Source organism: Poecilia formosa, unplaced genomic scaffold, assembly GCF_000485575.1.
Source record: "Poecilia formosa unplaced genomic scaffold, Poecilia_formosa-5.1.2 Scaffold82, whole genome shotgun sequence".
NCBI classification, from domain to species: Eukaryota; Metazoa; Chordata; class Actinopteri; order Cyprinodontiformes; family Poeciliidae; genus Poecilia; species Poecilia formosa.
Genome location: NW_006800021.1, coordinates 1,996,438 through 2,022,852, shown reverse-complemented (window position 1 = coordinate 2,022,852; position 26,415 = coordinate 1,996,438). Strand labels below are relative to the sequence as shown.

Genomic DNA, 26,415 nt, shown 5'->3' with positions numbered 1-26,415 from the left:
TCCTAAAACAAAGAACAAAAAAAAATCATTTGAGAGTAAATTAAAACAAAATCTTTGTTATAGGTGATTTAAAAAATAAATTTCAAGAGGGAATTTGAAACTAAAGTATCGATCTTACCACACTGGTATCGATCCAATACTGATACCAGCTCGCTAACAATGCTGTCGATATTTTGTATCGATCTTCCCACCTCTATCTTTTAGTTCTTTTATAAATCAGATTATGTTTGATAAAATTAGACATTTCTGGCGTGAATTTAAAAACACATTCTTTAATGTATCTGTGTAGAACTGACCAAAGTGAGCAACCGGGCAGGAAGAAGACCGGTGAGGCTCGAACACTCCCACAACCTCTCTGTAGCAGCTAAAAGCTTCTGTGGCTCAGATCAGAGGCGCTGTTTGTACAACAGCTGCTCACTTTGTTCCTCACCACCGTTGTACGAGAGAGTGGCAAAAAAAACAAAACAAAAAAAAAACTCTTGACTGAAATCCATATGTGGGGAACCGTAAGAAGAAAGTTCTAAAGTCTGTTGAGACAAAAATATTGCTATTTACAGACTAGATGCTATGCCAGGTGAACAGCAAGTGCTGTACATCAGCAGAGACGCCATCTCTACTATGAGACACGGTGGTGGCAGCATCATTCCCTGGGGAGGCCTCTCCAAAAGAGCAAAGAGTTAATGCCAAATCCTGGAGGATGATAAATAATGATCAGTAAGTCGAGCAACAATGGACTTGGGTGGGGGTTTGTCAGAAAAAGCGACAGAAATGGTTCCAAGACAACAAGGTAAAAGTTCTGGAGTGGCCAAATCAAAGCCCAGATCTCAGTTCTGTTGGGAATACGTGACGAGACTCTGCAGAATTAAAACTTGTTCCTTGGGAACTGTGCAGACATTCACCTTTCTAGCAGGGATGTGATGGTGAACCCACAACAAAGTCTATAAAGAAGCTGATTTAGATCAAAGCATGTGTTGAAATATCCCAAAACTCAGGCAATGAAGCAACGGGTGTTAAAATGTTCTGTACTGGTTGGTTTAAGGTGAGTATTATAATTAATTTCTTACTACGCAGGTCCAGGAGGATTGACTGGGAACTAAAGTTCTGAAATATTTCTAGTTCTTTAATGGAGGTGACAAGTACATATTTTTTTCACTTGGAGACGTGAAGAAGAAACGGTCAGGTGAGTCAGGAAGAAGCTCGTATCAAAAAGAACCAAATCTGAGCCGGTTTTAGAAATGTGAACGATTTGTATTCTTGGAGTTTTCTCTCAAGTAAAGGGGAAACCCAAAGTTGGCATCTCTGAAACACATGAAATCACTTAGAAGAGCTTAATAAGAATAAAACACAGGACAACATCACCTCTCAGTATTGCATCTAGTAAATACTGAGAGGTGGGTCATAAAAACAAACGCCCACAGAAGCAGCGACGCCCACTCACCCGGACCAGAAACACGCTCCGGAAGAAAAGGTCGTGGAACTGGAAATGCAAGAATTAGTATCAACTAAAGACACAATAACATCCTATAAAGAAGGGATTTTTCTCAGGCTAATTTTCTCTAATCCATTTTTTTTTTTTGGCCAAAAGTGTTGCGTAATAGCCAATATCCAATAATGTGTCTTTTGTCCATTTGGCTTTTGTGACACAAAACGGGTCTGTCCGTGAGAGAAAGACGCCAACAGAGCAGAGTGGAAACAAATTCCAAATGATAAAAGTTTCAATTTCTTGAAAGTGAAAGGTTGGACGAAACTCGGAGGGGGAGATTAAGTGAGATTTAAAATGCTTAATACCTGGCAGCCCGTCGTCAGGCAGCTTTCCATGAAGCCTGTGACACCAGAGGTGACCTTGACATGAGGAGCCGGCGCTTCAGATGACACGCTGTCATGTCAGTGCGAGTCTTTTTCTTTAACGAATGCAGCGCAGCGACGGGGGACTTTTTCTAAACACCTGCAAATGCTGTCACCTGGATATTTTTTTGGGTGGGGAGGGGGGTGATAAACGCAAACCGCAACGTTTGTCATCGATTCGATGGATTAATTACCGTTTTCGAATCCTTTAATGTAACCTTTAACTCTGAAACCAACACCAAGTTGGTCCTATTACCCAGATTATTAGTTCAATGTTTTAAACCTTGTTTCTTTTATCTGTGGAGCTTTGCTAAATGAACACTGGAGCCCGTAATACCTGCTATACTTCAGAAGAGCCGCTGATGTCAGCGGATTGCGCCGCAGCGCCGCGCACTGTAAACGCCGGCTCTATATCTTAAGATTTCATTGACTTTGGAGCGGGCAACCCCTCGTTCAATTTCCCTTCGACAGTAATGTCCCCCTGAATTAATGTTTTTTTTTTTTTGTTCCCCCCCTCCCCGAAATGGAGAATATAGGAAACCGTTTTTGAAAGCTAAAATTATTTCAGAACAGTGAGAGCAAAGTGTATATCCTCCGTCCGAGTGATTTCGGGGCCACAGAAATCGATAGCTCTCCGGTTGCATTCCTGCCAGGCTGATGGAGGTGGCTGAGCTCAGGTGCAGAGACGGATCACGTCGGAGATCAATCAAATCTGAAACATTTCATCTGAAAGGCGGGAAATGTAGGGCGGCCAAGTGAGCAGGAGTAGATTTCAGAGGTTCTGCTCGGCTCCTGACGTCGGACCTTCCTGTCGCCTCTTCAGAGCAGAAGAAAAGCTTTTAAGAATAATGTCACTTCCTCACATAAAGAAATGTGGTTATAGACACATTTTGCATAAAGATGTGTTTTGGAAAGTTTTTTTTTATTATTTTATCTTTAAGAATAAAGCCAGACTGCGTTTCTCCCTTTTTTTTTTTTTAGTTGTTTTTTTTTTCTTACCAAAGAATAATACCCTACGCCGCGTTGCTTTCCGTCATCACTCAGCATGACCTTTTGGTTGTTTGGGGAAAAACACCAATGCTTACTTGTGAAAAGTCACAGAACCATCCTGGATATGTTTATAATTACATCTAGGGAGGATAAAAACACACACAGGACATCCGGAGATAATAAAGCAAGGCAAACTGAAAAAAAAAATTCTCATAGGACTTGTTTCTGGGTTTACTTGGAGCATTTTTCCCCTCTTGAAGTTCAATACCAGCTGTGTTTATTGGCAACCCTGGAACAGATTTTATTATTATTATTATTATTATTGCAATACAATAAGCAATGAAAATCAATCCAAGTTCCTTTATTCATTTGAAAGAAATCCAATAATTACTCTTGACCACACCACTGGCGGCTCGATCCCTGAGTCGATTCTCAGCACAGACCTCGTTTTGCCAACATGGCTGAACTCCTCCTATCTTTGATCCTGGACGATTGTGAAGACGGTTCTCTGTCGGAGACCGTGAGTCGCTTTCAGAACCGCTTCAAATGGGCTCAGAGCGTCCATCCATCCTCCCAAATCCTCTGATATCAATCTAATCTGATATAATCTGAACAAATCTTTAGGAAGTGAATGTGATTCACGAGGGCCCGGCCCCCACCACTCACAGGGCTCAATGCCTATTTCGTTCTTTTTGTCCTAACAGAAGATACTGATTGTTTCCCATATGTATGATCGCCCTATTATAAATAAATAGATAGGATGTTTCTGAGCTTTTTCTCACCGCTAGACTTCTTTAAGAGACATTTTGTTCTGTGATCAGTCAGGTTGTGCTTTTGTTTTGTTTTTTAAGAGGATTCTCACAATTTTTTTTTATTATAGAACAAATAATAATTAAAAAAAAATCGATGCCTTAAATACAACTTAAACTACTTCATTTAATGGTGGGAATTTTTTTTGTCCATTTGTTTACATCAAACAGGGAGGGGATCTTTGTTGTTTTATCAATAAAGTTTACTTGATGTCAATTTACCCTTCAAATCATTTTGTGTCCAAAAAGTCACGCTTCACTCTACGGTACAACCTGGAACACGAAGCAGGTTTGTATTCTTATTTTGACAAGACGTCAAAAAAATAAATAAAAATTAACATTGCCACGTAGCAAGCACTATTAGGCTTTAATTTCTATTTAATTAAAGTGGGTTATTATTTCAAAGGTGCAGGTTTGCTTGACGTCTGGATTTAGCTGAAGTCTGTGGCTCTGGGCAGCCGGTCCGTGCCTCACGTCAGGCTCCATCACTTAGCGCCCCGGCTCAGAGAAATTGAGCAGGTAGGAAGCTGACAAGTACAGATTGCTGTTTGCGAGAGCAGCCATAATTGCACCGATAGGAACTATTACCTGTCCTTCCCAGGTGAGATTATCAAGTCAATGATCTTGAACTAATGACCAGAACATGGAGCCCAGACCCCGGCAGGCTGCTCTGCGCTTTAGAGGCACAGGAAGTGTCTGTCTGCCACGGAGAGCCCGTCCTCCACCACTCTGACTGGAAATAAATGAGCAGTATTTAAAATAGCAGAAGGTAAAAGGTCGCATCCTGTCGGTAAAAACGATTCAAAGTTCCACCTTGATTCGCTCGAGAAAGATTTGCATTGTAAACAGCAGCTGTAAGAAGTGCTAAATGTCACCTGATTTCTATTCTTTCTGATTATTTCTTGATATTTAACGCCATTAAAACCCAGAAAAAAACACATTGTTTCTCCTGCTTGTTGTAAATGAATAATCACATCACTTTGCAGTTCCATCCAGCTCACACTGTAGACAATCAAATTATGATAAGTACTTTAGTACTTTGTATTAGAACAAAACAAAAAAAAAAAGTAAACAAGCGGATGTGCTGGCCTCTGGGTTAATTTCCCGCTTTGCTGATCTCTACCTCCATTTCATGATAACCTACTTCCATTTCATACATATGTACTAATACTCATAAAACTACTCAGCCCTTACGCTCAGTTTAAATTGCCTGCATACTGGTTCCTGACAGTTTTATATTACATCAGTTTTAATCCACTTTTATTTGGTCACCTCTTGTGAAATCTGAGCAATTATGACTTTTGATTAAACCAAAATAATCCTAGATGACCTCCTGCTAGTAGGTATTATTTATTTACTGCTATAGTTGTCAAAGTATGAATCGCCCCTTAGCCGGACAGAACCCAAAAGAACTAAGTACAAAGCAATCCTACCTGCTCTAGATATAAAGTACACAACAGGCAAAAACAAGGTATTTGAAGAAACCGATGATGAAGCTCAAACCCAACATTTTAAAGTACATTTTCTACTCACAACATTTTACAGGTTATAAAATAGAATAATGTGCAGGAAATCTGTTTCTATAACATTTTATCTGCCAAAGTTGTGGAAAAAATTTCACAACATGTAGATTTAACCTCAATACTCTAAGACATAAAATAACAAATTCCCACTTACCAGCATTTCTGTCTTTTAAAGTCCCGCGCCAGGAGTCGCTAATCACCTAAAACTTTGTATTTGACATTTTTAAATTCATAATTCCTTTAAAATGGTTTTGGAAATATCAGATCGGTGTCTTTGTTTTTATAGACCAGCCTGGTGGTGATCATGCAAATGTTTAATCCGGTCCACGTCTCCATTCACCGGCAGCTGCCACCTGCCTGCTTCCATTATGCTCCAATAAAACACGACAAATTCAACAGAATCGAGACACTTTTGATCTTCAGAAGTGGGGCAGATTCATCTGAGCACACGGCTGTCAGTTTTCTGGCTCAGTTTAGCGTTTTTAGCTCGGTTATCATTTGTTCATCCGATAGTCTCCAGTTTATGACCCCTAACAGCAGAGAACAAAGATCCTACTTTGTCCTCTACTTAGCCTGTATCAATATCTCCTCTGGCTTGCTAGCGCTCGTTTCCGTGGTTCCCCACAGGGGCATACAAATTAGCTGTTGAGCTCCAGACTTCAAGTAAAGATCAATCAACGGTTTATGTGGAACATGCTTCTGACTTTGCCTTTCTGAAGCTGAGGGTAGTTATGTGCAGATCTGCCTCTCCTGCCCGTTTAACCCTGTTCATGGTGAGCTGAAGCCTCTACTGGTGTTCAGCGAGGCTGGGACTGGGATAGGTCGCCGATCCATCACAGGTTCAACAGGCACATGAATTAAATTAGCATGCACACAATGCAATCGCAGTGAGGCGTTCATTACAACGTGCAGTGAGCTAAAAACATGCATGTACTGCTCAGTAGCCCATGCTTGCACAGCTAGCCTCACTGTGCAGCTGCTCGGTCTGCACACTCAAGGAAATCACTACATAGTGTGGATAAGTAATTCACATAATGCACTGTTGAATTATTGTGATCACTAAGAGAAAATAAGATGAAATGGAATGAAAATGTATAAAATAAGAGTTACTTATGAGTGAGTTTTGTCTTATTTCAAGTTTACTAAGATAATTGCACTAGAAAGTAAACAAAAATACATGGTTATGTTTTGCGTTTTTGCAGTTTAACTAATTACATTTACAAAGTAACATATAAATAAGTAACAGCTTGGATTAAAAAAAAAGTACTTCCAGGAGTATTTTTATAATGTTATTGAAATAGCTCTGTTTTCTACCCTCCTCCAGTTGCTCCACTGAATGAAGAACAAACATGTTTTAACCAAAACGCACCAGACACTGAAACACATCTACAGTGTGGGTTAAAGTGAGACTTTGTTTTAATGTTAATTTCTATCTGTTGCAGTGGCTGCAGCATTTCTAGGTCAAGTTAATGTGAAGCAAGGAATATATATTGCTGATGAAAAGCCATTTGATCCAACATCTATAAATGATCTGCTGCATTCGCTGTTTTATGTTATGAAAAAACATCAATTTCCTTCCGCCTTAATCTGTTGCTTTGTTATAATTTTATCTTATTTTAGTCTTATTTCATCTGTCTGATTAAATATTTTTTGCTTGCAAATAAATTCAGAAGCTATGAACAGTTACTCTGAGCGTAAGTAGCATTTTTATCACATAGCTGCTTTTCCTCCTTGAGTAAAAATACGTTGACGGTTCTTACTTGAGTTCAGTTTCTGAGCACTCTGCCCACCTCTGCTCAGAACTCAATAACAACCCGGGTTAAACGAGCACAGAGCTCCAAACAGGTCAGAAAAACCCAAGTTAAAATTTGTTCCTCTGAAAGTCCAAGGTAAAACTAAAATCAAGACCAGGTTAGAGGCAATCAGCGAGGCCCTCGGGGTCTTTCTGCTTCTCATCAAGCCTCAGACATCCAGCTGCAGCAGGCCTACCTTTGAGGGCAGAGTGCTAGACTCTACCCTCTCCCAGAAAGTCACTTCTTTTTTTTTCTTTTGCCCTCCTGCTGGTGCCTCTGCTCCAGATTCTACTCAGATGCTTCTTCTTCTTCTTCTTCTTCTTTTGCTGCTGCTGCTCCTCTGAGGTCGGCCCACTGAATTAGCATTTTTACTGCTGCTGGAGGTTCTGCGTATAAAGCTGCTGTCATGCTGCTTCCTATAGTCCCACATATAGTGGCATATTGAAAAACAGGCATTGCATAAATGAAAATGTGTGGAAATGAAGCACTTTTTGTTGAACATCAAATCTTGTCAAGTGTATAAAGTATTAGTGCCTGTTTTGTTAACGTCAAACTCTTGGTCTATTGCTGTAGGAAGGCGGGCGGTTGTGTTTCTGCTGGTTAAGTTTAATATTTTAGGATCAACTGAGAATTCAGGAATTAATGTTTTATCCGTAAGCCGTCACAACTTATTATACCTGAAATAATCAGAAATTAGGTCAGACTGTAACTTGAAATTTCTCATAGGATTCATTGCGCCAACCTGAATAATGTTTCACCTGTGTAGACAGAGTGCCTGCATTGGGTAGCCTGACATTAAATCATCTTGTTATCGGCTCACTGTTGCAGCATATGTCCCAGTTGTAAAGCAGCGGTACTTGTTTGTGATGCGCCTTCTCAGAGTTGTGATGCTCAGGAAGCAGAATGCATGCTGGGGAGTTATAATGTGGTATTAAAGTTTGGGCATATTCTGCGTCAGGTTAGCTAATTTAACGAGTCCAGGAATCAGCATGATCGTTGCTGCACTTCTGCTGCTTCAGGAGCCACTGTTTTTACTCTTGCTGCAGTTCTGCTTTTAAACATTAGAGGTCGCTGTAGCAACTTGTATACAACTCCAAATGCACAATTTGACTATGAAAATGTTGCCTTTAAAAGTTTTTTTTTTTTTTAAAGTTTTGTAACATCTTGCCATTTATTTTCTGTATTTTTCAGTGATATACTTGATCGACTTTCACAACAGAACACACAAACCCCGAAAATGGTTTAGCCTGCCATTTGTTTTTTTCTCAAGAGATGCTGTTCTCCACTTCCTGCCATCCACTCACTGGTCTTTTCTGTAAATCTACTGTTACCTTTTTGGCCCAAAATCAAATCCTCCACCCCCTCATGTGCATTTCATCTGAGTTAATTCACACAAAGTGAACAAAAACAAAGGAAACACAAATATTTCAAATTAAAAGCCAGCAAACGAGAAGAGTAAAAATCCAATAAAAATGTCCTAAAACTTTAAACTCTTCCCGCTGTGAATGCCACAGATTTTACTGCCCTCTCCAAATAACTTTCGCACACTTTAAAAGAATTCCCCTAAATACCAGCCCACCTGTGAATGCTCCCATTTTACGATCTATCTAAAAAGCCATCAAACCAGCTGACTGGTTTTATGATGAAGCCTTATCTAAGGACGATAAGAAGGATACAAAAGTAGAAAATAAAAAAAGCAGCTTTGTATCTGGAAAAGCTTAAACGGCATCACATCTGCTCACCTCAAAAATAAGAATAAACTATAATCTCACACCTGCTGTTGCTTTCGCTCAAGCGCGCTGGCAGATAAATCTCACGGACCAGCACCCAAATCCGGGCGCGCAGACACTCACTTACGCGCGCAGACGAACTGTCAGCGTAAATCCCAGCATCTGAGCCCAAACAACTGGAACTAATGCTCTAGGAGAGGGTTTTTTTTCCCCTCCCTACATTTTATTGAATTATTCACCTTTTCGAGAAGAACTCTATTCAGAGAATACTTAAAAAAATAAATGAATAAAAGCAATGGAGGGAAGGAACCCACTGTGCAGCGCTGCTAGCTAGCTGTCCTGTTTGTGGGGGCTGAAATTAATATTATGTTTCCAAGGCAATCCTTTTAGCGCTGTCTAATCACACTCAGATTGGCAGAGTCGTCTCAGAGGCAGTTTGAGGATTACCCAGTTTATAGGCACCAGACTCTACGGTTGCCATGGCTTGACGGAGAATTTCACACAGAGGGAAGGAAAAACACGTCAGTCTGAACATGAAAGAAAACCAGCTGTGGTCAGTGGCATTGTCAAACTGTATTGTCTCTCTTGTTCTAACCACACACACAGACACACACACACAGAGAAAAACACTGAGACACACTGAGAGCTGAAAATGATGAAAGGGTGAAGAAAAACAGCCCACTCAATGAACTCAGAGCGGCACTAGCAACACGTACCGTCCTATTGTCGTCAACACTCTGGGGGCCTGCAGTCTCGCGTGGCTCCTGCAGACAGGCTGATACTTACCCCCAATGTTTACATCTGCTCCACTTCCCTGTGCCGGCATTGGATGATTTCATGCAGCGGCTCAAAATTCACTTTCCCCTCTAACCGCCTCTTGCCGACATGTCTTTCATATCTGCGTTGTCCATTCCGCTGCCCACAGGGGAGGCATTAAGTCTCCCAGACAACCGGCGCATATCATGCTTAGGTTGACACAAAAACGGCAAAGAAAAAAAAGGGAAGACAAATCTTGGTCTTTTCGCATTGCCAAACACACGCAGCTTTAAGTAAAGTCGTTATGCACAATGCAACGGAATGAATTATTTCGCCCTCGCCCACTTACGCAGCATTTGTCAGAAAGTGGAACGCATTAAAGCTAATTGAGCGTGTTTGCCATTTGGATTGTATTAATTGAAAAGCCATCACTTCCAGCCATGCACCAAATGACCACATTAACCGTCAACATTATATTCGACATCCTCGCAGATGAAGTAGTGCTTGGGGAGCTCTTTCAGAAACGCAGAGCCGGGGGGGAGGGGGGGTTGGCCGGGTCTGAAGCCACGGTGCAACGTGGCGTTTTTCTGCGCCGTCCTGGATTTCTGTCGGCTGGCATGAGAACAGAACAAACTTCCATGCCGTCGCGTCAGTTCGCGTGGCAACGAAACAGAAAATAGAAAACGAGCTCCTCGGTCTATTTAGAGACGGGAGCTTACAAGCTGTTTACCTCTATTTTCGCCTCATTCCTGTTTGTGGCGCATCTGTCATGTCATATCTTCCGCCTGCAAGACATCCTGAGCCTCGTCGCTTCTCAGGTCTCGCCCTGTTTGAGCATCCCAGCTCGTGTTTCAGAGCAGGTAGCCTGGGGAATAAAGTGCAGATCCCCGTCTCCTTCAGTTCTCGTCGCGCTCACTCATGCACGACTCCACGTTGGAGTCTGGTCTGTGTAAGATGACATCAGTGGTTAATTTTGTTCATACAGGTATGTGCCAGATCCCTCGAGAAGCTCTCTGGCTTTTGCTGCTGCTCATAGAATATTTGTCGTTGTGCGACATGACATGATCTGGAGGGAGAAATCTAGTAAAAAGGGGCAGTGTTGTGCGCTTTCCAGGTACAAGGTGCTGTTTTATAGCACAATCGTATACATATGTTAACTTAAGTTGCTTTAAAAGTTATGTCATCTTAAAAGAAATGTGACATTGTAATTTGACAGCTTGAAACTGGGCCTCTGTCTCTTTAAAATCTCCTGTTCTTTTTGAAACTCCGCCTTCAGGAGGTCATCACAACATGGCTCCTCTATCAACCTTTTAACAACGTTTTTACCAGCGTTTCACTGAAAAGTGTCTCCTATAATGAGCTCAGCAGATGTGCAGTTCCACCAGGTGTTTGCTAATTGCTTCTGGCTAGTCTGCAGGAGCTGAGCGGAGGAGAGGAGATCTGTGAGGCGGAAAACTGCAGCGCCGATGGGAGGAGCGTTGTCTTGTCTGTATTGTTATTATGCTTATTGTTCTAGCAGTCAAATCAAACCAATTTATTATCTGCAAAATGCCAGACTACATCAATATCAAACGATGTTAAATATTATTTAATTTTAATAAGTATTCATCAAATACAGAGAAAGCTGTAATAATTTTATAGTTTAATATGCAGCTTTATTCATAGATTCTGCCACAACCGTCCCTTTGAGGACAGTCTTGAAGTTTCCCAAAATGAAAATGAGTTTGACTCTCCTGCTCTGACCAATCAAAAGCAATTTTACTGACAAAAATCAGGAGGCAATTCTTGGAAACGAACCGACACATTCACCATTACAATAGCCAATTAACGCCCTTATCCCAGATAATAACTTTGGAATAGTAATGAGTAATAAGTTAACTACCTGTCGGTGTCGCATTAAAGGAATAGTTCAGATTTTTTCAGGTGTGCCTGTAAGCAATGCACCTTATATAGTGCTCTACACGCTGCGAAGATTTAGAAGTATTGTGTCTAGATCAACTTTAGTTTTTAGATTTTAGTTCTTCTTTCTCTGGCTCAATGCACCTGAGTCAAATGCTAGTTCTTTAGCAGGCCTCTGCAGAACTGCATGACAAACTGAGAAGGTAGATGGACCGTTTTACTTGTCCTCATCGGAGGAGAGACATCAAAACCCGGCCAGAAGTGGCCGGACGCCCACCCTGCAGACCAAGCAAAGCCCCAAAGTGGTCTGAGGTAAGAGACTGAAACAAAAGTCTAGAAAGTCCAAGAATAAGCCAACAAATTCTGAAAGCAAAATGAATAAATTTCACCCCTTTGTTGGTTATGTTAATGCAGCAGCAATATCTATTTGCTAAAAACTTCTTCTTTTGTTTGTTTTATAGCTAAAGTGCGGTGGGATGGGGGTAAAAAAATGAAGCAATGTTCTCATATTTTAAGTGCAATGGATGGAGACAGAATCCATTTTTTTATCCAGTGCAGGTGAGGAACACAGTTTTAATTAGCGTTTTAAAAAGCATTAATTTTAGAGTAGAAACCATATAAATATGACAGAACGCGTACTGGCTTTACATATCATTTGCATATCATTATTTTCTTTCTTTGTGTTTTTGTTTTTACCCTTTAATTAATCCCCTTTTTTGCTCATAATTAAATGTGCTGATTAGCATCTGAGTTATTAAAGGAAGGGGGAGGAAATGCATGTTTACGATTGAGAACCGCCAAGTTTAAGTGTCATCTGGATGTCTGTAGACGATTTACAAATTGTTCACGTGTTTTCAACAAACGAAACAAGTGACAACTGGGTCACATTTGGTTCATTTACAGAACATTCACAGTCAACTATGAATGAATAAGGACAACATCAATATTAAATCCCCCCAGAAAAGCCAAAACAAATTTAAACAAATTTCATTTTGTGGTTATTTTATGATTTTCCATTATGTTCATTTAAGAGCTAAAAATTGAGAGAACAATGACATACATGAATATTTTTTTCTTTACTGGCAGAGGAAGACAACACATTTTCCATCTAAAACAGTATTTAATATTTGAGCTGCACATGGCAGAATCACTTCCCTTTGAATGAGCGAATTATTCACGTACCTTTTGAGGAGGGAAGTTGAACTCGTTTCTTCCTCAGAGGTTTTCATGTTGCTTCCTTCTGTGGCTCTCGATGCAGCGCCACCACAGGTGAGGGGTGAGCAGGTTTTCCAAAGGGTTCGGTTCGCTTAATGCGAACCGCACAAGTTGAAAGTATGACAAATGTTGCAACTTTGGTCCCTAATCACACCGAGTCTACCGGATGAAAAAAAAAAAAAAAAACAAAGCTCAGAGTTTGATTGCGCATTCACACCGACTTTCTAGGCCGACCAACCAGAGTTCGATTAAAACAGAGGTTCCCAAACTGTGGGGCGCACCCCCTAGGGGGGGCGCTGTGCCATTGCAGGGGGGGCGCGAGAAGTCTACCGGATGAAAAAAAAAAAAAAAAACAGAGCTCAGAGTTTGATTGCGCATTCACACCGACTTTCTAGGCCGACCAACCAGAGTTCGATTAAAGCGGACTAAACAGGACTGGTGTTTAGTCCAGGCACTCTTAATGAATAAAAACACAGCAAAGAAGAAAGTAAGAAAACTGCCAGAGAAAGAAAGCTGTTTCAATGCACATGTACTTTCCTTATATGGGCATTAAGACAGATGAGTGAAGTACTGTATGTAAGAAAATCCAGTCAAATATTTAGTAATAAAAAAAGTGTCAGTCTTTGTCACAGCAGAACTCGTGGCTCCCTCTGTACTGTAGATGGCTCCCTGGTGTAAAAAGAGAAAATCTTTATTTATTTATTTATTTATTTATTTTTTTTTACTAAATCCCACCTTAAGGGCATCCCTGAAGCAGCTGCATGTCTCGAGGGAAGCCTTCGTCTGAATACGCCTCAGAGACACGAGTCTGAGCTTCATTACATTCCCTCTGCTGAGTTCACTTCACTGGTGACGGCGGATTTAAACAGGCTGGAAGCCAGATGGTGATGATGCGGTGAAAACCGGGCATGCTGGTGCATCTTCACCCTGTTGCTGACGTAAGGAAGTCAGGATGAATTCCTAATTAAAATGCATCAGGAAGTTTGTAAGAGACTGGAAATAATCGTGGTCTGTTTTCAGACAGCTTGGTGAAGCTGGAAGGACGTTTTCTGGTTTGTACTGTGAAAACATTTAAGCTAAAGAGTCCCACATGTTTTAGTTTAAGACGTTTAAGTAACAATCCAATCTCAACTTACTGAACTAATGAAAGTGTTTATTAATTAGGCTTCAAACAACATTTCTTTTTGTAATTTTTCTTTTCTTACTGCAAAGAAATAAAATGAAAGAGAGGCCTTTTAGAATTAGAAAAAAAAAGAATAATGTCAACAAAAGAACTACTAAACAGTTCAGAAAAGGGATTCCTTAAAGGGATCTGCATATCTTTCTCTGTGTTTCTTTAAAAAAAACTGAGGGAATCTAGGAGCTTTCATGAATAAAAGGCATAAATTAGGAGACGAAGCAGAACAACAAGGATCCATATTTATCAGTGGCTAATGTAATAAAATAGAACTACTTTCAGGAAGCTTTTTTGAGCACAGAGTTACTTTAACAAATGGCATTTTTAAATTGTACCGAGAGAAATGGGCATCAGAGTAACTGTGTGCACTGTTTAGTAGCCTCCGGCCTCTCAGAGCGCCCCTCCCTTCCCTGTGCGGCTCCTCCAGACTAGCGGCAGCAGCACTTGGCAAAACACCTGGTGGAACTGCTGAGCTCAAAATGCAAACTACTTCTGAGCCCAACACTCTCAAGAACGGTTGCAAACGGCTTAATGGAGGAGCATCATTGTGATATCTTGCTGTCGGAAAGAGGAGCTTCTTAAAGAGACAGAGACCAAATTTCAAGGTGTCAAATTTCAAAGTCAAATTTCTTTCAAGTTATGTTTGATATGTGCAGCATTTTCAGAACAAATGAATGTAACACAGTTTGACTGTGTTTTAAAATGACACTGTGTGCCTGGAAAATAATAACACCCCTTTAAATATAGTCATTAAATCATTCACTAAACACACGGCTGATTTCAATCCCAAAAACTGGTTAAAAAGAGCATGGTCTAAGGCTACCAAAGTGAGGGTGGTAAACAAGTCACAGATGAAAAAAAAAACATTGTTGTCAGTTCTATATAAACATTTGTTTAATTTGGGTATAAGTTCTTATTCAGATGTTAATTAAGTGATTAAAGATTTTAATGTTGGTTTCACAGATTATCCTGCATGGTTTAAAATGATTAAGCTGTCGCTGAATGCTAACAAAGAAAGAAGGATTTTCTGTTAAATATTTTAAAAATTCTAAAACATCTTTCCAAACGTTTTATTGATACCTTATCAGGTATCATCAACAATATTTGTTAGTCCAGGAGCAGCAGGCATTTGTTTAAAGCAAAACAAAATGAAAAATAAGTGCAGTTTCCCCGCCGGAAAATGACAGCTTGTTTGCATATTTCATTACCCATAAACTCAACGTTCTGTAAACTGAATAATGAATTTTTAAATAAATTGCCATGAAAAGAATGAATCAACTATAAATGACAACGATTAGAAATAAACGTCAAGGCATGTAGAAAGTCCCAAACCAGACTAATTAAGCACACTCTTCATGCACATCAGACATACATCATCATCATTATCACATATAGACTCAACACATGGACTCATCTGACACAAAATGAAGAAGAAACACGCGCGCACACGCACACACGCTCACGCACACGCGCACACACACACACACACACACACACACAGACACACACCAATTACCCATATACCTTTGATGAGGAGAAAGTTAGAGCTTCTGGCATTCGGCCTGCCTTCCTGGCATTAATTTTAGTGAATCAAAAAATGTGTATTAAATGAAAGAAAACATGCATATTTTGTGGATGTAAACTCTTTGAAGTTTTGCTTTGCTTTTTGGCGTTCTCACGTTTCTCATAGTTCAGGTTCACTGGGATGACGGGTGCAGACGTTTGTGTCTCACATAAGGGTTTCTGCAAGTAATTAAAGATCATTTTAAAACCAACTACCATTTTACTTCAGGACAATATCAAAATTATTTCCATTCATATAATTATCAATTTAAAAACAAACTTACATGATAGCACCTATGATGGAGAAGCTTGTTGTCAAAACTCAGTGAGAAAATAATGAGTTAAATCCTCCCATGAGTTGAATTTCAACCAAACTAAGTGCTTGAGGTTTTTGAAATGCTTTATGAATATTGATCTTCTAATCATGCAAAAATTATATAATACAGCTACAGTATGTGGGATTTTAGCCATTTTGAGCAGGAATAAATCTGCTGTTATAATTTATTCCTCATAAGAAAATGCATTCTCTTTCTATGTTTCAGACAAAAATGTAAGAGATGGTGCGTTTTTAATATTTTTGTTTGCACTAGTTTGTGCATATTACTTGAATTTGCAGTTATTATTAAAATTATCAAAAGGTTTTCATCGGATGTCCTAATTTTTTCCCCCTTGACCTAATGTGCTCTTCTCAAAGTTGTGAATCCAGTGTTACGAAACACGTGTTCATCTGGCTTATGTACGACAACTGCATAGGAAGACAATAAGCTCAAGGTAGATAAGCAGTAATGTGACAGGAGGAGTATGAGAGTCTAGTTTGAGAAAACACAAGAGATTTAAGAGGATTTATGCCTAGAGCCAAAAAAAAAATATAAAAAAATTAGATGTTGACTTTTTCTCCTGCAAAAGTCCAAAAATGTTCCCTTACATTCTGCATCCCTCACTATAAAGTAAATACTAAACTTGAACGATATAATTTATTTGTTTTATTGTCAGATGAAGCTGAGGAAGAAAAAAGCAGAAGGATGCCATCATGGGCTAATAGACCTGCTCAGGCCTTCAGACACAGAGGTCCACAGACAATTTTCCAACAGCCAGATTGTAATCCTATTATATCAAGCACTCTGCTCAGACAAATGAAATCATCTGCTGCAACTGGAGAGAGGCCAAGTTTACATAAATGAATTAGGAAACAGATTCACTTCCACCCCCCCTCAGTGACTGCACCTGGATTCCCTAAACATAAAAATTGTATAATTTAACTGATAAGAGCCTCTAAATAAATTGCACCAAAATTGCATTTGATTAGAATGGGTCTATTTCTTCTTCTTTTTTTTTTCCCTTCCTCCACTTTAAAATCTGTAATTTAGTGGTGTTTGCATACAAACTCGGTTAGGCAAAATTAAATGAAGTAGCAAAACGCTGTTTTAAACAAATCGAGTGCAACTCTGTTAACTGGAACCAACAATTACTCCCCATGGTTTAACTTTCTGAATCTAAACCCCTGATATTTACCAGTATGTGGGCAATAGGCTTCAGCATAGATTTTACTATTTGATTACAGCTAATGCTTTGTGTCTATATAGACAATTGCAACTTGGTTGTAAAAGTTAAAGTACTTTGAAAAACAAAAAACAAACAATATTACAAACTCAGTTTGCTGCAGGTTAGCTAAAGACGTGGACTTAATGTATATAGCTTTACAATAAATGTAATTTACCTGCACTGCAGTGAATCAAATTAAGTCACCAATTAAACAAATCCATACAACTTTAATTCATTCCCCCAATTTAGCTGCAGAATAAAATTCTATAGCTCTGCAGTCATAGGATTTAACTGGTTAAACTATGGAAACCAGCCAACTAGTTTATATTTTCACCTGATAGACAAAAAGACAAGGACAAACTTCTGTCAGAGACAATCAAGTGTAGGCAGAGTGATAATAACAATTGCATAAAACAGCAAAATGCCCCTCAGTTGATGGAGTTTCTGCAGGATTCCAACTCATGACAACAGATGAAGTGATGTCTCTTTAAAACTCCAGCTCTTTCTGAAACTCTGCCTTCAGGAAGTCTTCACGACATCGCTCCTCTGTTAACCCTTCAACTGCGCTTTTACCACTGAGGAGTAGCTCGTATAATGAGTTCAGCAGAAGCGCAGTCACACCAGATGTTTGCTAATTGCTGCTGCTAGTCTGAAGGAGCAGAGTGGGGGAGTCGCTGTGAGGCGGGAGCTTGGAAACTGCAACTATGAGGAGAAGCTGCGTCGTCGATGGCAGTGCTCAGTCCCACCAAGCATCCTGCACAGCTGAATGGTTGCCGAGGGCGAATCAAGGCAACACTCCAGGAAAGCTTTTGATGAAGGAACAACATCATAACATGATATACAGCTCAGGTAGAGCTCAATACAGAGCTACCCCGTTAAAGAAAACCGGGCATTCTTGTTCCATACATCGAGAGCGCGCGATCGCAGACGGTTTATGCTAACAAAACCGATGAACTCTTCTGTCCTTCTGCCAGGTGCAGGGCCGCCGGTGGCAGGGGAGAGGAGAAGTCCCCTTTAACAGGAGGAGACCTCCAGCATAACCAGATTTTTGAAGGTCAACCATCTGCCGCGTCTGCTGGGAGTGTGAGGACAGGAGAGAAGAGGCACACACCCTCAGCACAGATGGCCGGGGATGCTAGAAGAAAATGTAAGGATACAATCCAGCCAATGAACGCAGAGGAGTTAAGAAAGGAGCTCTTTGTATTGTGGAAGACTCCCAAGCACTCTGTAATGCGTTTAGTTTTTGTAGATGTCTTCCTAATAATATCTGGAAACTGGTTCCATGAGGCCATCTGAAGACAACAACAGGTTCTTCATCACTTTCCTTCTCTGCATTTAAGAAGCTGCAGTCTGAGGGTGAAGATCTCCACTGGGATTATATCTACGTACGATGAGTTTCGTATATGATGATGATTTGCCAGCAGCACCTTCACATTCAGTTCAATACAAATTCAAAAGTGTTTTATTGGTGTAATAAGAAAATCAGATGTTGTGGTGGATGTGATGAGAAAAGCTTTAAGCTGTATTTGAGACAACTGGACAGAATGTGATCTGCCTGGCTGAATCTCATCACTACTTTGTGCCTTTAAAGAAGACTACACCTGTCATGTTTGAGGTGTGAAGAGAACCCAAGTGCAAAGACAGATTGTGGTAAAACTGAATACTTTGGTAAAATAATGAAAACCTGCAGCAGAAACTTTACAGGACGGAGCAGGTCAAGGATTACAGGCAACTGAAGCATTTTTCCCTGATTAGCATCGCTGGTCGTTGGTCTGCTTGAAGCTACATAGCTGCTCAGTCCCAACCCCGTATTTCTTCTTCACATTGTGCTTGTGGAAATGCACACTAAATAATTAAATTAGGTTCAAAGAAAAAAAAACTTGCCCCCAGGTTGTAGTAGCTGACTCTACAAGCTTCATCCAAAGCAGCACTCAGAGATTAACATACACTGTATGAACATACCTGCGACAGACTGGTGACCTGTCCAGGGTGACCCCGCCTCTCGCCCGGAACGTTAGCTGGAGAGGCACCAGCAACCCTCCCAATCCCACTAAGGGACAAGGGTATAAAGAAAATGGATGGCTGGATGAACATACACAGAGTAGATGAACTATTGTGACCTTTATTGTTACCATTTAGTCAGAATGGTTAAATAATTGGGGAGCATTACTCAAAGATAACATCGAAAGAGATCGCTTATTGATCATTGAGCCTATTTCTGTTCCTTTTTCATGTTTTGATCGGCAATCACGATCTTTCAAAAAACGTCACCAGTCTCTGTTGATGTTATCTCTGCATGATGCTTCCCAATAGTTGAACCGCTCTCTATCCCCTCTGAATAAATGGTAACAATGAATACCTGAGTGTTACTTTGGATGGAGCTTGTAGAGTGAGCCATTACAACTTGGGGGGCAAGGTTTTTTTTTTTTTTTTCTTTGAACCTAATTTAATTATTTAGTGTGCCCTTTGAGCACAATTACAAGTAAACACAGGAATAAAACAGCCCTCCTTTCACTGTCACTATCACTTGCTCTTCTGAGAGTTTTTCTCTTTGGTCAAGAGGATTAATCATTAATCATGAGCGTTAATGCTGCTGTAGCCAAAGCACTTGTTTTCCTCCTTTAGTCCAGCAACACACAGTTGTATGAAATCTGAAGCAATGACCCCCAGGGTATTAGGTTTTAATGGTGTTATTACTGTGTACGAGTACAATTAGTTCATCAGCAGAAAGAGGAGATCACTTCCAGCAGCTCGGCCCGGTTTAATGACCGTCCCTGGGATGCTGGCGCAGCAGAATAAGAGCTTGTACCGGCGGACTGACATTTAAAACCATAAACAGCTCCTAATAAGATGTGGATGTGTAATTTACATAAAACCCCTTCACTGAGCAATCCATCTAAAAAAAAAAAAGCCTGATGTATGAAAACATTCAATTGTAAAAATCAATTAGTCCGTTCGTTTTCTGTTTTATCGATTTAAAACAAAATGTACTTCAGACGTTCTCTCGTCTGGATTTCTTTTTGCTTTTACCAGAAAGCTCCTCTTGGTTTCCAGCATGCTTCATTGTAATGTGTAACGATGTAGTTTTACCGCAGGGCGAGGTGGTCGAGATCCTGTGATGTATAGCTTCAGCAACACCCATCCTGCGACATCATTTACTCTTTGACACTTTCACGGCTGTCAGGCCACTACTAATGATATCTGATGGGTCAAGCTGAAATTGGACAGGTGAGACGGTATGTCATCTTGACATAAGGACAATGGAAACGCTGTTCGGATAAGAAACTATATTTATGGGGCATTTTTTTACCAGCACTTTGAACAGAAGAAGAAAAAAATAAGAAAGAAAAATAGTTTGATGAAAGAAACACGCTCCTGTGCGTTCGTATGGAGGAAACAGTTGTGGACATTTTTTTAACCAAGAGCCTAGATATTCTTGAACAAGAAAGAGTAATCATTTTGGAAACAAAATTAAGTAACATCGATAAAAGCTGTTATTTAAAGGGGCAGTGTTATGTAAAATTGTTTTTTGAGCTTTACACCATGCAGTAATGTTACATCAAAAACAGACCTGGAGAGTTGCTCTCTTTCTTTCATGCGTGTTGAGAAAGTTTTGAATCTCCCGTGGCAACTATTCCTCACTCAGCTCCTCAGACTAGCAGCAGCAAACAGCTGATTGAGCTGCACATCTGCTGAGTTCATCATGCAAACTATTTTCTCACTCCAGCATTCCTCAGGATGTTTGTAAAATGGAAAGGCTTTGCTGAGCTGAAGGTAGAGTGTCGGAAAGAACAGGAGCTTCTTAAAGAGACAGGGACCAATTTCAAGGCGTCAAATTGCCAAGTTGAATTTCATTTAAGTTGTGTTTGACATGTACTGCAATTTTATAGAAACTGAATGTGACACAGTTGTTTGATTTTGCTATAAAATAGGCACTATGTGTCTGGAGTTTGCATAAGGCTGCCCATTTAATAACATTCATAATGTTTTAATTTAAAGCCTTCAATAATTGAGTTTTTGTTAAAGGAGCATGACTGACACTGAAAATACAAAACCTCTAATTTTGGTGCATTTATAGAGTGGAGGGGAAAAAAATCATCACCAATGTCAAGAAGAGAATTGTTTTACTTATTGGCACTTCATAAAATGTACAGAAACAGATTTTTTTTTATTTTATTTGAAGTTTGTTTGTGAACTTTTAATTAGCTATTCATTCTGGTGGTCCTTGAATGTGACCATGATGTCACACTGAGGCCTATTTCTGTTAGCCAGCCTTCAAAGATAAAGGACATGTCATTGAAGTACGGCACATCTGATCTCCTTTGGTCAGGATTGACATTAGTTTTTAAAGAAATAGCTTGATTTGGCTATAATTAAAACATTTTTATTTTTTATTTTTTAACTGTGACAAACAAGGACAAGGACGTTAAATTTAATCCAGCAGACAAACTGAGGAGGATAAGCGGGGAGGTAAAAAGCCCAAACGCTCACAGTGGGGCATCTGACTTTCTCTGTGGCGGCCATTTATTTTTCAGGTTTTTAAATTACACCGAATATATCTCCTGTTGTGCAACATTGCTATGAGGATGAGCTCCAGCCCAGTTGGATGAGACCGTCCCGCCCCCTGCTCTGAGCCGGACTGATTAGCCTCGTGTCAGCCCTTCTGGGTTCGGGTCCTGACCATTAGCAGGTGGCTTATTTGTTCTGCAAGATGCCCATGCGGAGCAGTCAGCATCTTCGGCCAGCACAGATGAATCATGTCTCACGCTCACAAGCTCCAGAGATTCTATGTCGTGGGTGGATGGCGTTTAAGATGGCAGCCACCATCTTTACAACTCTGTATCGCTGCTTGTTAAACTTTGACAGACTGTACCTTTAACAGTTGCCTTGAAAACAGTCCTACGTGTTTCATCGAGGCCCGGGATGGCGGGCGTTGCATAACAAGCAGCCCTACCTCGGTATAAAGTGGCAAGATGGAAACTAATCAAACCAATCTTTGCTTTTTTTTTTTTTTTTTCCCAGCATAGAATCCTGCAGCCTGAGCTCCTGCTGCCGCCTTGTTCCTGTCACTCTTTTAAGGTGATAAATGACTTTGTGATGTATGAAATGAATTACCTTGAGTTCTGTGAGACAGGGAGAGAGAAGATCTGTGCGTGGGAGCCGGAAACAGATATCCTTGAGATTTTTCATGAGAGAAAATGTTCACAAAAACAGAGATGGATCTGTTGAAATGACGTTGATCTGGATCGGTTGCCTGCTGCGTCTTCACACCACGTGTGTGTAGTTAAAATTGACAGGCCTCGTTGAATCAATTTCAACACTGAAGCTGGAAAATGCTTTGGTATCAGATACTGATGGGTCAAAAAAAAACAAAACAAAGATTATCTTTTGGATGACATATTTTGAGACGTATTTTATGACATGGATAAATTAGTATGATAAATTAGTATTATACAGTGGTGGCAGCATCATGCTATTGTGATGCATTTACCTATTGGGCAATAAATAAAAAAAGAAAATCTGTTAGAGGCTCCAAGCAACTTCAGACTGAAGCTCAGGTTTTCCTTCCAACAGGAGATGAAGTCGCGCCGGTCCTTGTAGGCCGGTGCAACTTTTAAATGTGTCCCTGTCCCAGCATGACCCGACTCAAATGGTGGAACTACTTCTACAGTTCTGATAATGGCCTATTTATCTGATGTAGGTGTTGAAGCAGGGACATTTTAAAGGTTAAAGGGCAACGGCTGGAGACCCCAGGGTCAGATAAAAGCATAGTTATGTACTTGAATGACCCAGTCAAAGCCCTGAAATATTATGTAATCTGTGGTAAAACTTGTAGATTGATGGTCTCAGACAGAGCCCATTGAATCTGACTGAGCTTGAGCGATTGTGCAAAGAAGAAAAGACAAAAATGTCATTATTGTAAGAGCGGAAATACTATTTAAGGAGTTGTTTTTGTGAAAAGGATTTTGGCGCCTCTCTAGGTTGACCTGACCGACTCCTTTCCTTCCATTTGCGTGCAAAGTACAAATGGAACCAAAAAATGACTTGGAAAGGATGTCAGTTTGGACAAGATAAGAACAACAATTTGAGATAAATTGTCCTATTCAGCAATTCTGAAATGGAGCAGAAGTTGAGTTCATGAGGTCTCAAATATTTTAAAGGTTGTCCAATACACACTTAGTATAAGGCACGCCGGAATCTTTATGCAAATCAAGGGTAGCAATGCCATTGGTTGAAACTTTCCAACTCACATCAGTGAGGATGAGAATGTATAAAAAAGGTTGATCTTTAGAATATGAGGAGATTTTTTGTTGAGACTTTGGAAGATTTTTGAGTATTGAACTGATGAAACTGTAATGAGGAATCCGTGGTAGTGTAATAAATCTCCGGCTCGTCTATGGCCTAGCAGCAAGAACTTCGTCTCCATGCGTCATTTCTTTTACTTATATCTTTTAGAGTTTAGCCGCCCTTCAATTCTCTAATATTATCTATGTGAAGACTTAAAGCTGTAAGTGCACCAAAAGACGGTTTTACAAACTATTCAGTCAGAATCTTTCAGATTCAGGTTGGGACTCACTCAGAAAAGTTAATATGACCTTCAGTGAGAAGAAAAATATTGGTTAAATCAAAACATTACTTTCCCATACTTTACCAGCACGTGAATTTATTATTTTTATTCCGTGTTGATCTATCACACCTAAAACAAAAACACACGCTTGAAATTTGTGGGTTTGAATCTGTCCAAGCTTTGATAGAGTTCAAGGGGTGTCAACACTTTCTGAAGGCATGTTAAAAATGTGAACGTGTGGATTTACAGATTTCTCTCAACATTAAACCTCAAATTAATTCATGCGTTTCTACTCACCATCAGGAATCCTCCTCCCCCGTCTCTGGTGATAAAGTGTTTTGGGAGTGTGTGGTCTGTTTCTGTTCATTTACAAAAAAAAAGAAAAAAAAGAAAAGAAAAACTGTGTAAAAAAGAAACCAATAACTGGCTATTAAAAGCCTAATTATATTTTTATGCTTCCAAAGGAAAAAGAAGATATTTCAGCGGTACGCGGCAGCTCAGACACACACCCACACAGACACACACACACACATACAGACACACACAGATACAGAAACAGGCACAAATAAAACAGGCTGAACAAACCAAACACATTTGGCTCGAGAGCAATAATGCACGAGCACATACAGACATGTTTCTCTCTGTGGAGAACACACGCACACACACACACACACACACACACACACACTTCTCCCACATTTCAATTCTTCCCTTTGATTCTTGAACAAAATGAGAGAAGAATAGCCCCGAAATCTGGAAATCTGGGGTTGAAATGAATGGTGACATAGAGATGTTTGAGTCATTTATGGTGTAATATGTTCTCTCACATAAGGTTAGCAATATTCTGATCGGTTTTGTTGCTCTTCGGAAATCCATTAAACCGTCTTGATTCTTCTGTGTTTGTGTTTGCCTTCTTGGCTCGGCCGAGACGGGAGCAAGCTGGGAGATCAGAGATCCAACGGTTTGTTTGTCTGTTTGTTGAATACACAGCCGTGCCGAGGCAAACCTCGAGAAACCCGCCAGAGAAGAGGAGAACAGGTAAGAAAAAAAAAACATCAATGTTTTGGTATCTGGATCACTTTCTGTAAGACTGCAGAATTTGTTCTGGGTTGGGATCTTCAGTGGAGGTGATGGTGGTCCACCTCACGGAAAACCGGATTAACTGGATTAGAACCTAATAAATCCAGAAGTGGGGTTTTTTTTCTTCTTTTTTTTTTTTTTTACTTTCTGCACTTATGAGCTGAAATTAAAACACATCGTCTTCCCTCTAGAGTTTCAGGATTTTATTCTCTCCTCTCTCAGACTTATTGACGTGGAGTGGAAACATCCTGAAGGAATCGCAGAGGGCACGACCATACCTTACTGCCGATAAGGAAGGTGGAGGGAGAAAGTAGCAATAAAGCCAAAGTAAATCCCTCTGATACCACTTGGCAGACGGTTGCTTGATATACCTCAGCCTGGATATTAAAAATCTCGGATGAGCCGTCCAGCTGACAACTTAATCCATTTAGAGTCACTAAGTAAGCAGCAGGAGGCTGACTCAGGGTCAGCGTACACAGAGGTCTGTCATTTCTCGGGTGCAATAAGTTTATCTTTGGCAATCCATATTGCACAGACTTTAAAGAGTCAGAAACAGACAACATTCGGGAAAAACTCCCCCCGTACAGTCTGATTCAACAAAAAGACTGAAGAGGATCTCTGTTAGAATCTGTTAAAGGTGTGTCATATAAAATGTAGTTTTTGTTTTAGCTTTATTTTATGTTTTTTTAATGGTATTCCCTCCCAGCAAGAGTAAACAGCTGGTGGAACCGCAGGTCTGAGCTCATCACACAAGCTTCTTCTCAGTGACGGCATAATGGAGAAACATTGCCGTCATGACGATGTGCTGGAGGTGGAGTGTCGGAAAGAGTAGGAGCTTCTTAAAGAGACATACACCCAATTTCAAGGTGGCAAATTGCAAAGTTTAATTATTTCAAGTTAGACTTACACTGACAGATTTATGCTTACTTTACTGTCATTGTGCCAACACATGACAGGGAATTTGGCAACAAAATGTCGATGCTTGGGGGATTTTGGGAGATCGGTCGATACCTACATGTGAAGCCGATCTTATCCACCGATCTTATTTTCTTTGGCAAAGGTCCAAACTGATACTCCACCCCAACAGGTCATGTCTGCACAATTAAAGTGTACAACAGTCAACACACTGTTGTACACTCAGCAATTTTCTTGCTTGGCAACATTTCAGACAAAAAAAATAAAAAATTGTATCAACTAAAATTGGAATCAGCTGGTCAGGCTTTTTATAGATCTGGAGTCACCAGTCGGCCAGAAAACTGGCAATCAGTGCATGCCTAATCAAAAAAACACAGAGTTTTTCAGACACAATATGCAACAATATACTGTATAGTAAATGTATAATTTCACGAACAAAACATAGAAAAGAATCCCTAAATAAAATAATCAACCCCGAGTGCAATAAAGAAATTCTTGATTGACCAATTTTGTTTTCAGCTGGGACTGATGGATATATAAGACTAATAAGGATTAAATGCGGAATATGTGTCAATTATGGGAAAACCATTAAACTTTACACCGTTTATGTGCTTCAGAGAATGCAAACAAAAACTGCATGCACACACAGTAAAGGCAGCAAAAACAAATTCTTCTTCCAGCTTGACATTTTATTGGTAGAACAACAAAACTGTGTGTGTACACATATTTAAATGTCCAACAGAGTGATATACTGCAAAGCTATAGACTGTTTCCTGAGAAATGTGGGTTTTTGAGTGAATGTTGGAGCCATTTTGGAGGCCATCAGTGGGACTGCACACCAGAGCACTCCCTTGTGACCTTCACATTTCAGAGCCATTGGCTGCATTCATCTTCATCACCATTAGATCTGAATAAGCATCACCGTCAAAAACTTGCTGTTGCTGTGTAAAGGCTTGAAACGGGGTCATCTGTTTTTGTCATGAAGAGACAACCCCTGTATAGCTTTGCAT

The 26,415-nt window shown here is 40.1% G+C and overlaps 1 long non-coding RNA gene across 1 annotated transcript in view; it reads left to right on the top strand.

Annotated features, from left to right (window-relative positions):
• The window catches only part of LOC107836760 (uncharacterized), a 573,704-nt gene that overhangs the window by 157,308 nt on the left and 389,981 nt on the right, over positions 1 to 26,415 (top strand). The gene's annotated exons all lie outside the window — the stretch shown is intronic.